This window comes from Sinocyclocheilus rhinocerous, unplaced genomic scaffold (genome assembly GCF_001515625.1).
Source record: "Sinocyclocheilus rhinocerous isolate Xijiao unplaced genomic scaffold, SAMN03320098_v1.1 scaffold84, whole genome shotgun sequence".
NCBI lineage: Eukaryota > Metazoa > Chordata > Actinopteri > Cypriniformes > Cyprinidae > Sinocyclocheilus > Sinocyclocheilus rhinocerous.
This window is the reverse complement of record NW_015645533.1, coordinates 51941-63599: the sequence shown is the minus strand read 5'-3', so window position 1 is coordinate 63599 and position 11659 is coordinate 51941. Positions and strand designations below refer to the sequence as shown.

Below are 11659 nucleotides of genomic sequence, written 5' to 3'. Positions count from 1 at the left end.
TATGAAACACATGTGAATGAAATTAAATTATATTCCAGTTTTAAATGTGCTTCTGATTACAGATAGCCTGGGATTACACAAGATTTGTATTTTAAAGACAACCAGTTCGAAGGGAGCATAATTAGCTTTTTAGTTAAAATAATTTCTTAATATGAAATTCGAGTGGTATGACAATTAGAGTTTAGACTGTAGTTCAGAAATTGAAATCTACTCGCTTATACACACTATACTCATAGTCACGCAATGCTGATGTTGTTAACATTAGCAATTTGAAAATAAAGTATAACAATAATAATCATTTGCACGTTTTGATGTGATATGAGCTCATTTAGATTTAATCACCATTGGTAGCGTTATTTATTGTAATGCTTTTTTCCTCAGTTGGCCAGAACAAACGTGGCAGACTTGTTACTTACTTGTTCAGATGGCTTAAAATTGATAACCCGTTAAATTTCTTTGCCCAATCTGAAGCATTTAAAAAAAAAATCACTGTGTTTCTTGTATTATTAAAACATCATTTTTTTTTTTGCATCATCTCAAACATTTGTGCTCTTTTCCGACTTTCTCTTGCTTCATTAATATTTAAAGAAGCTAAATTTACTACTCCCATAAATAGAAAAGTAGACCCCCCAACAAAACAAAGAAAGCGAACACAATGCAGAATGACGACCTTTATCCATTCTGAAAACGTGATTTGTGAAATTTTGGGGGGTCTCAAAAAATATTGACAATGTGTTATTTTGACGTGCAATTTCAGTTTTGTGTAATGTGATCATCGTGGATTATTATGTGTAAAATTGCAAAAATATAATTAATTCATGCATGACGGCGATTTAAACCTAATTCACTTCAATAAAGATAAATATACATGCTATTCTTGTCATGAGCATCAAGGTGTACATGTAGTAGGCTACATGTTAACTCAAAGATTCGTAGAAAAAATAAGGTACTGGTTGCCTAAACAACAATGCATGGTAGCAATTAACACAAGTTCAAGTAAATGAGTAATCAAAAAAAAAGTTTATTAGAGAGGAAATATTACATGTATGCTGTGTATGTTTTTAATGTGTGGATAGTGTGCATAGAACAGCATGTCAGTGAACATGTCAGAACATAATAACATTAACTATGTCTAGTGTAACAAGTAAAATAACAAGTATGTGTTGGTGGTTTACATAGAATGTGTGTGTGTGTGTGTGTGTGTGTAAAGAGGTCCAGTCAGGAGGTCCACTTGAACATTTCTGCAAGAAAAGGAGAGACAAGTAAAGTCATCTCAGTTTACTTAAATGCAACATCACCATTATTCACAATAAATAAATAAATAAATGAGATCTCTAAACTCACATTTAAACTCTGCCTCAAAAATTAGCTGGTGGATTTTCAGCTTGGTGAGTTCCCTGCATTTAGGCTCAAGTCTCTTCAGGGCTGGCATCAAATTCTGCTGGCATCAAATTCCAGCAGGGGCAGCACAGTTGGAGGTTTCTATTGCCTCAACGATTTTCCGCTCAAAAGAAGACACGGATGCTGCTTCAATTCTTCTCCGGCGTTGTCGTGGCTGGGCAAAGTATTTTGCACTCTGCCTCTTTCTGCTCTCCTCCTCTCCAGCCATGTCCTCTACCACACAGTCCATCCTACTTTCTTCTGCACTGATCTCTACGCTGTTTCTTATTTCTGTCATGTCCTTTCCTACCTGCATTTCTTGTCTTTCCTCTGTTATTACTTCTGCACTGTCTTCCTCATTTCTTCTCCCTTCTCCTCTTTCCTCCTCCATGTTCCCAGATGTGGGCCGAGAAGAAACAAATGGAAGGAGGAAAGACATGATGTGATGGTAACGGCAATGGCGTTTTTGGGTGGCAGCTGCTCCACTTTTTCTTTTCTTCTCCTCTCTCCTTTCCCTGACATAAACGTCACGGAGATCCCTCCACTTTTTCCTGCACTCATCCACTGTTAAGTTTAAAAACAATTACATAACTTTGTAAATCATGTTAACTTAGACATACTATTCTTTGATATGTCATTTCAGTGTTGGGTAAATTACTCTAAAAAACAGTGTAATTAGATTACTGTATTAATTACTCTCACTAAAATGTATTGCATTACTAATTACTTCTTAAATCCCACATCAACCTCCACCAGTTGAACAATACAAGGATAGACATGAAACTGCTCTTTTCATTCGTTCAAATAAATAATATACAATTGCATACATTTTTTTTCTCAATAAATTTGTAAAATGTCGTGTCCGAATGTCGTGTGCAGTGGAAAGGCAGCTTAAGGGGCCGTTCACATATCGCGTCTTTTGCGCTCTCAAGTTCGTTATTTCAAATGTAGACGCGCCGCAGGCGCGCTCATAATGGAAGCGACGCGGTCGCGACGCGCACGCGGTGCGACGCGCTCATTTTTTCCAGGCGCGACCGCGCCGCATCGAGATAAACACATTTCAACTTTTCAGAATGCCGCAAGCGCACCGCGGGTCATGTGACAATAACCAACCAATCAGCTTCATCCTTTCCCGTAACAACATTGAAAGCTCAGCCAAGATGAAGGAACAGCTGATCATAGCTGTACAGGGATAGCCATTTTTTAAATGAATTTAGTAGTAGAGCTACTGCAAGCGATTTTTAGTGCTGCAAATCCATTTACACTTTGCTGAAACTTCCGCGTCTTCATGGACAGCGAAGGTCAAAGTTGCTTAGCAACGGCAGACGCCTCCGGAGCGCAAGCGCCCGAACGCTTTGGGAAAAAGCAGAAAGCGGCGCGCCTAGCGTTTTCCACGCGTTTTTAGGCGCGATATGTGAACGGCCCCTTAGGCTTACGAAGCTTTTGGGAAACGCAGCCCAGAACATTAGATTCTTCCGCGCTGGAGCCATGCCGACTCACAACCCACGCAAGCTAGATAATTCCGCACACTGCTGCAATTCCAGGTTTTCAAACAGAGATGGCGACAAAGAGGCAAAACTTACGGACTGCAGCTTTAAGCTTTATGCACATCACGTGGTTGTCCGTTAGCATACGAGAAACTTTTTAATATGCTGTTAGTATACCTTTAATTCGCAACTCTTAGTAATTTATGAAATTAGTTAGCTAACTATCAATATGAAAATAGAATTTAATTTAAAACATTTATCAAAAATGTAGTTTATTTGTGTTTCTTCAACAGTTGTCAGGCCACGTAATTTAAATCAAAGTGTTCAAACTGTTATTTATAATGTCATAACATTCCAAGTGATATTCCTCTGGTGTTCTGTTGGATAAATGAGAATTGTATGTTGTCATTTTTTTGGCAGGGGAATGAAAGCAAGTATCTAGCATTAACAATAGGATTTTTCTACAGATAGCAGCCAACAAATAAACTTTTGTCAGTCTTGAAAAACAACAAATTGTTAAAAGTCACTCCCCCTTCATTATGTAATTTATATTCTCTATTATAAATGAATTGTAACAGACAGGAGCCATTTTCAGTCTAGCTTGCTAATAAACAATTCATTTCTGCTCATAAGTTTACATACCCCTGGCAGAAAATGCAAAATGTTAGTAATTTTAAAGGGGTCTTAACCACTGATTTCTAGTCGTGTCCTCTTTTGGAAGGCCAAACAAAGTAGTTTCACACTGCGGGCTAGAGTGAGCGGAGCCTGAGTGAGTGGCGGCGGGCTAGAGTGAAAAATTTAAATCGCATCATATGACCCCTTTAATGAAATTAGAGGGATCATGAAAATTATCATTATTATATGTTATTTAGTACTGTCTTGAATAAGCTATTTCACATAACAGATGTTTACATATACTCCAAAAGACAAAGTAATGACTGAATTTATAAAAATGACCCTATTTAAAAGCTTACATACACTTGAGTCTTAATACTGTCTATCATAGCCTGGACGATCCACTTTTTTATGTTTTGTGATAGCTGATAGTTTGTCAAGAAAAAGGCAAATTGGAGTAGAAACATAATACTGTAATTATAAAGTTAGTATTTTAACTTTATTATTATAACACAGACTTAAACCGGGTGCTAGTGTAACCCAGGTTACTAGAAGCAGACACATAAATAACATCAAATTAAATAACAGATTATATGTATGAAAAACTGTGAAAACAAAAATAAGATTGTGAACAAATTCATTAATAATGTGAAAATATGTAAAAATATAAAATATCAAAGTTATAAATGTGACCAATAGCATAATCTCTCTCTTGGTAAATTCACCAATGAGATCGTGGTTGAATGACGTCACTTGACGTCTGCCATCGTGGCACTTTTAGAGAGCAGAGAGTTTGAGATCTATTGGTGCGTTCAAGTTATGTCGGATAGATCGTATTTACGAGTTGAACGCACATGAATGCCACCACAAAGTCGTATTACGAGTGGGAAACTCGAACTTTTCTTTAAGCCCCGAGTTTCCGAGTTGGGGGCGTGTCAGTGAGAAAACGTGTCGGATGCAATGGACGCATCCAAAGACTAGATATGCAGCATCTGTATTGATGGTAAATTTGTTGAAATTAATAAAAAAATTAATTTTTTGTAATGTAAAATAAAACTACATGTTACATATACAAAATATTATATTATTGTATAATTACCAAAGAACATATAATGATTCAGTTTACATCACCTTCATAAATTGAATAAAAACAGAAAAAAGCAAAAACACAATGACGCACATTCTTTATTCATCATTTTGTAGATGTAAAGTTTAAAAAATCGTTGAATTTTATGGAAAAAAAGTAAAATCGCCATATTGTTCCGAGCAAAGTGACTTGAACGCACCTGACATCGTTATTACGACTTGTCAACTCATAAGTACGAACGTCCCAGGAGGACTTGAACGCAGCATATCTCTTCCTCGTGAGCTTCTGATGGGAGCGGATGCTAGATACTGCTTCGGGAGATTCAACGCTCCAAAACGAGAGAGAAATTAAGTAAGAGTTGTTTAAAGTGTCTTTAAACTGTTAAACTGATGATGATATATATGGAAAAAAATATTAGCGGCTAAAACAAGCGGAGGTGATATGATAGTTCACATTGTGTGTTATCCCGATGTTAATGATGCAATCTAAGCGTTAGCATAAAGCTAATATAACATGTGGTGCATATGTCTCTAACCAAGGGGTCAGAGAAGCTGAATGCAATTGAGAGTGATGTCTTGAAGTGGGTTTCATCTGCAAATGTCCTGGTTCATTTGATGTACATGTTGAGTTCTTTGGTGAGTTAATGTTTTTTTTTTCTTTATTGATTGTTATTTCAATACCATCAAAATTAATTGTGTTTTATCAAATGGTGCAATATTAATGACGAATATGCCTTAATGTGTGAAATGTGAACAAAAATGCTGTTGTTTATGAGAAAGAAGTACAAATGTGCAATTGTATGACAAACAAAAAGATATACAAGGAAGTACACGACAATTAGGAATAACTTCTTTATTGTTATAGAGAAATAATACATAGAAAGACAATTTATCACACCGAGTATGTAAATGAATGTTAATTGATGTGTTTTAGTTGGAGTTATGTTTATTGATGGTATTTGTTATCAAATACTAATTGTTGTTGTGGTGGCCTTGTGTCCTCAAGGCCAGGTTTTTTTTCGCTGTTCTTGTTCCATGTGAGTTCCCTTGCTGGATTTGCCCCGGATGAATCGATGGTTGTGTGAATTATTCCCGAACTGTCTCAACTCTTCCTATATCTACGATGGTGGAGTTGGACTGACGAGCCACCTGTAAACGAATCCTTTGAAACTCTTGCGTGAATCCTTCCTGTTTGGACAGACACAGAAACTGATCATCTTTAACTGGTAGGATTGAAATTGCACGGTTCATTTTGTCCTGATCTGGAGTAAAGCCTAAAGACTGAGATTAACATCAAATAATTTACGTTTGGGACTGAGTTTATAAACTGATTTTTGATTCCTCCTTGAGGACATTGAGGACTTTGGGAAATTTGGATATTTTCATTCAGAGAAAATGTCATTTTGTTTTATTTGTTGATTATCCTTTTTTTTTCTCTGTCTGTGTTGATTATATGGTTTAAAGGTTGACTCAAATTAGATATCATTCAAAAACATTTAAGAACGGGTCACTTTAGAAAAAAAAAAGAACATTTAATTAGATGTTTCAGTACCAAATGCTTTAAGCAATTTCCACATTAGCATGAATTATCAACTAAAAGATAAAAGGAAGTAGAAATATCAACTTACCAACAAGGTGAAACCCTATAAGGAAGCAAAGGGGTGTAAGTAACAACACTGAGTACAAACATTTCTGAGTCTTTGAATTAAATTTTTGTGAATGTAAATTTATTTTCTACTATTCACTGTTACAATACAAATCAAATCTTGTTCTTACCTCAAATCTTGTCTGAGTCTGTTCACTGCTGCTGCATCATCTCTCTCCTCGGACGAACCAAATCTTTTGAGCTCACTGGTCCATTGTCAGAGTTGACCCAAAATTGGTATCGCGTGTAACGGGTTACACTTGCCTGTGCGTAATCAAACTCAGTCAATGACGGAAAATTTCTGATAACACGACCTCTGCCTTGCACGCCTACTCCCGGAGCCTTCTCCAAATCCGTAAAACAAATGTAGATTGCAGAAGCAAACCATGCCCTCTCCAGGATGACAGGTCCACTGTTCCATGTCCAAGACAGAATCATAGAACACAATCAGAACCTTCCCCGCCATGACACAGAGTCGCAGTGAGGCGATCCTCTCGTCTACCGGGCTCCAATTGCCCCGAGATGGGGACTTTTGAGAAGTCCCACCCACGCTCAACACCTCTCACCCTTAGTGAATCCAGAGAAGGACCCCTATCCAGATGTTTGGTTGCAGAGACAGAGCTGGGCGTAGAAGTAATGCCAACGATATCTAGCTGGTTACACTCAACCTCCCGCACTGACTTCAGCTTCTTCCCCACCAGAGAGGTCACACTCCATGTACCAAACGCTAGTTTCCGCAACCAAGGTCCAGTCCGCACGCCCCCCCCCCCAGAGGATTACAGTGTTGGTAATGACCTTATTTAACATATTACAGCAGTTTCTTAGTCCTCTGTCAAAATACTTTTACTACCTCTCTTAGACAGTCATTCTACAAAAATACAGTACATGTAAGAAGCATTTGGCTACAAATCAATTTAACCGCTATGAGTTTGAGGGTGTACAACGTGCTGCAGTGTTTACTGTATATAGAATAGTGAAAGTTCTCTCATCTAAAGCTGCTACTATGTACTGTAATTATACTGAATGTGTAAGTAGGTAGGTAAGTAGCAACTACAGCTAAAAAACCCTATAGAAGACCCTGTAGGCCAATTTCCCTCCTTGGTGATTCCATGCACTAGAACATGGTCAACTATAGGAACAAATGTCCTTTGACCCCGTCCCCTTAATTTTTCTTCCCCTCCTCTTCCCTCTTTGTCTTCCAACATTTCCAAATCACATAATCACCTGTGCTCATATTTTATTATCCTGAGATTCTGACTGGTGTCATCCGTTTTGCTACTTAATGTTTACACATGGATAGGGCTGCTCCGATTAATCGGCTACCGATCGCTATCTGCCGATAATCGCTTTGGGAAGTTTGATCGGGCTCTATAAAGGCCAATCTTATAAACCTATCTCAAGCTGACGACGTGCCTGCTGTGAGAGGTTTTGCATGACTTTCAGCAGCACCATCTCAGTCTCTGTCCGGAGCGGCTAAAATAATTATAGTGCTGAAGGTGAGGTACAAATCATATTTCTTTATTAAATAACTTTCTGTGAGATGTAATTTCACAAACGGTGTGAGTGAATCCCAGGGCGTGCTCTCTCTTTCCATCTCAAAATGTGCAAATGGCTTCATGCGTGTGTACTATAAGTTACTAAAGTTTATAATTTGCATTACTTTTTAAGTCTTGCCAGTGTTTAAACCATTCAGCACTCACGCGCACACACTCACAGCACTCACATACACTCAAAAAAATGATTCAGGGGACCTGTTACCACAACTTAAATAAATGCATCATTGCAATTCAAAAATTCTAATTGAATAATTTAATTAAACCTTTTAAGTTGCAAATATTATTTTGTGAGTTCAATTGACATAATAATGTTGATCATTACATTAACTTAATATTGTGTGTAATTTAAACTCAAATTTATGCGTAAATTGAATTTCTTAAAATATAAGTTGTAGTAACTCAATAAAATTGTCTTATTAACTTTGGAAATTGGGTAGTGGATTTCTAGTCCCCACCATGCTTTGCATAGGACCGGATAAGGAGAGTAAATGTTGAAATTAAGTGTTATTTTGTGTTTTTTTTTTTTAGTAAAGGGAAAGGCCTATCAGTGTTTAATGCTGTTATGTTTGACATTTAAAAGAGTTTCTGTTATGCTGAAGTATTTATGGTTACCATTGCTGAATAGACCACATGAAGGTAAACACTACATTGACTCTATTAGCAATGACTGTGCTAATGCCAGTGACAAGTAACATCTAACCTGTTCATTAAATATACATGCGAAATAAATTACCTTTAGTTTGTGCTATGAAAGCTGTGGATTTAAATTGAAAAAAAAAAACGTAATATAAATTGGTTCCAGGCCGACAAATCCATTAGTTGGAGCAACTTAATTTTTTTGAGTAATTAACTTAAAAATATGTTTGTTACAAAATGCACTGCATGATCAAACATTTAAGTGAGATACGTATATATTTTTGAAAACTGTCTAAAACTGCCCACCTCCACCCCTCAAATAAAAAAAATCCCCCCCATAAGAGTCACCTAAGAGGGGAATTCCCCCCATTTTCAAAAATGAAATTCAGGCCCTGAATTGATGTCCGTAAAATCCTGATTGGAGCATCGCTATAAATAATTCTACATGATAAAAAGAAGGCTTCAAAAAGACTAGTATCGGTGATCGTATCGGCAGATACTGCTTCCTGTGATCAACGATCATTATCGGCTCCAAAATTCCTGATCGAAGCACCCTTACACATGGATAAATGTCTGCTATTTGAGTTTAGATTGTGATGCTTGAAGTAATTATATGGTGTATTTGTGTTTTCTGAATAAGAACGTGGTTAAACCTGTGCAAAATAGGGGCATTTTGTGTAGAGTTTTGCAGATAACATTGAGCAAATTGGAATGTGTGTGAAAACTTGCGAAATGTGTTAAGTTTTTAGAAATGTTGTTTTCGAGAACTGAATAAATGGTTTGGAAAATTGGGCTAAATTAATCAGTTATAGAATGTTAGCAATTAAGAAAAATTTTATTATTGTTTAACCCTTTAGGCGCCAGGTTTTTTTTTTTGAACAAATGCTGGATTTTGACATCAAGATTTCAAAAGCTTGTAGCTTGAAAGGGCTTAAAGATAGAGATCTACTGTAAATTAGAAAAATGTTGGGCATGACCGAAAGTTTATGTGGGGTGTAAATATACTCATCTAATTTGCATATGACGTCATCAGGGGCGGCCATCTTGAATTTCATAATATTCAGGAAATAGTAGATATTGAATTGATGTTTGAACTTATTTGCATTTTGTTGTTTTTTTGTCTTTTTATCATCATTCCACATGATCAGAAAAGAGGAAACCAACAATAAAACAGGAGAAAGTACTAAATTATTACTATATTACTATACTATATAGTAGTAAAACGCATGTGAACAGTAGCCTACTTTTTGATCAGTTCATCAGTAATATTCAGGAAAAAATATATATGGAGTGGATGTTTGAACTTATTTGCATGTGTGTTTGTTTTTTTGTCTTTTTATCCTCATTCCAAATGATCAGAAAAGAGGAAACCAACAATAAAACAGGAGAAAGTACTAAATTACCAACAGGCTCATCAAAGCGTTTGATCCAGTCCTGATACTTTTTTGTTTTTTTTTTGTCTTTTTATCCTCATTCCAAATGATCATGAAAAGAGGAAATCAACAGTAAAACTATTAGTTACTATAGTGAATTATTACTATATTACTGTGCCATAGTAAAATGCATGTGCCTATTTTTTGATCAGTTGACCAGCTATCTGCCCAATCAGGTATCTAGGTGACAAAGTTTATAGTTCTTGAGAGTATGGTACCTCTCATTGCATGGCACAGCGCACAGACCTACCCCACACTGACTGCACCTGTACTTTGTAAGGGTGCAGCACTGGTCAAATCTTTCTCTCCTAGATAACCAACAGGCTCATCAAAGCGTTTGATCCAGTCCTGATACACTTCTTCATTTCTCAAAAAAAAAACAACCACCATTGTCATCGCTATTTCCAGCCCTATTTAGAGCCAGATCACCCCTGCTGCCTCTACCACGTCTCCCGGCTCTCCCACGCACAGCACGGCCACGTTCACCCCTGCCACCCCCATTCCCAGTTGGGCAAAGTGTCGAAATGATCGCTTGTTCGTGCTTTGTGAACACTCGCGCCTTGCACGGCGGCTTTGGTTTGAGTTTGTTCTTAAGTGATTTTACGCTGTTAATTTGATTATCTGAGATCTCTTACTTGCACAACCAGCTGGAACCTGTCTGACTCTCAGTGGTCAAATTATCTAATTGACAAAATTGACGTCAAGAAAAAAAAGGTAAAAAAAAAAAAAAGCAAATCAAATTGATGTCAAAAACTTGACATAACATTGATTTGATGTAAATTGAATGTCCAACATATTGGCCTACATGCACATTAATCTAATTTCAGTGTCAAGTCAAGTCACCTTTATTTGTATAGCACTTTATACAATACTGGTTGTGTCAAAGCAGCTTTACAGTGTTAAACAGGAAAATAGATTGTCAATAATGCAAGAAGGCAATAACAGTCATTTTTTCCAGCTAAAGTCAGTTCATTGATAATTCAGTGATGTCATCATCCAGTTCAGCTCTCTTCCAATAGTGTCTGTGCAATCAGTCAAGCATCCCAAATTAAGCATGCCAAAGGCGACAGTGGCAAGGAACCAAAACTCCATCGGTGACAGAAATGGAGAAAAAACCTTAGGAGAAAGCAGGCTCAGTCAGGGGGCCAGTTCTCCTCTGGCCAGATGACACCAGCATGGTGTGGTTTAATTCCAGCCTGCAACACAGGTGAAGAGGACTTGTCTGATTCCCCTGGTCTTGTGCCGATGGTTGTCGAGGTGAAGAGGTCTTTGCAGGGGATCTGTTTCTGGGGCGCATCTAGTTGACATGGTCTCTGCTGACATTCAGGGCTGTCTCTAAGTGCTGATCCACCATCAGGTCTGGATACAGGCTGGATCCGTATGGCTATGGTGTCCTCGGAATAAGAATGAAAGAGACTAATATTAGCGTAGATGCCATTCTTCTTACGATGTAGCGAGTACATCGGATGTTATGGGAAGTGTTCCCGGTTCCGGTTCACCTAATTAATGCAGCCTAACAATCCTTTAACGGATTTGAATTATAGAAATGCGATAGTGTATTATGTGTATGCCAGGTTAAAGAGATGGGTCTTTAATCTAGATTTAAACTGACAGAGTGTCTGCCTCCCGAACAAAGCTAGGTAGATTGTTCCAGATTTTGGGCGCTAAATAGAAAAAGGATTTGCCGCCCGCAGTTGATTTTGATATTCTAGGTATTATCAAATGGCCAAATTTTGCAGCGGACATGAAGGACAATAATGTATTGAGGAGCTAAATCATTCAGGGCTTTATAATTAATTAGCAAGATTTTAAAATGTATTC

The 11659-nt window shown here is 37.3% G+C and overlaps 1 long non-coding RNA gene across 1 annotated transcript; it reads left to right on the top strand.

Annotated features, from left to right (window-relative positions):
- The first annotated feature begins 4841 nt into the window (after nucleotides 1-4841).
- Nucleotides 4842-6342, top strand: LOC107706120 (uncharacterized). The gene is made up of 3 exons (XR_001636135.1): nucleotides 4842-4920; nucleotides 5109-5204; nucleotides 5575-6342. It is a non-coding gene; the product is annotated as an uncharacterized LOC107706120 (long non-coding RNA).
- Nucleotides 6343-11659: the final 5317 nt, after the last annotated feature.